Genomic DNA, 210 nt, shown 5'->3' with positions numbered 1-210 from the left:
ACTACATTTCCCACAATGCAACGGTGACGCGCCAAGCAGTCGGCCGCTTTATTTAAATATTTATTAGTCTAGCAGTCGTTCCCATAACAGTGACATTAGCTTTCAGATACCCATCAAAAATGGCAAAACGGAAGGTGGACACTGAGAACCGGGGGTTTCAAACAAGGTGGGAGTCGAAGTACATGTTCATGGACGTAGCTTGAAAACCTG

At 45.2% G+C, this 210-nt stretch overlaps 1 protein-coding gene across 1 annotated transcript in view; it reads left to right on the top strand.

The window, feature by feature from the left end:
• Positions 1-210, top strand: part of sntg1 (syntrophin, gamma 1) — a 43,032-nt gene that overhangs the window by 20,136 nt on the left and 22,686 nt on the right. The window lies entirely within an intron of this gene.

This window comes from Hippocampus comes, unplaced genomic scaffold (genome assembly GCF_001891065.2).
Source record: "Hippocampus comes isolate QL1 unplaced genomic scaffold, H_comes_QL1_v1.1 scaffold85, whole genome shotgun sequence".
Lineage (NCBI taxonomy): Eukaryota > Metazoa > Chordata > Actinopteri > Syngnathiformes > Syngnathidae > Hippocampus > Hippocampus comes.
Note: the sequence above shows the minus strand (reverse complement) of the source record. Positions and strands in the feature narration are given on the sequence as shown.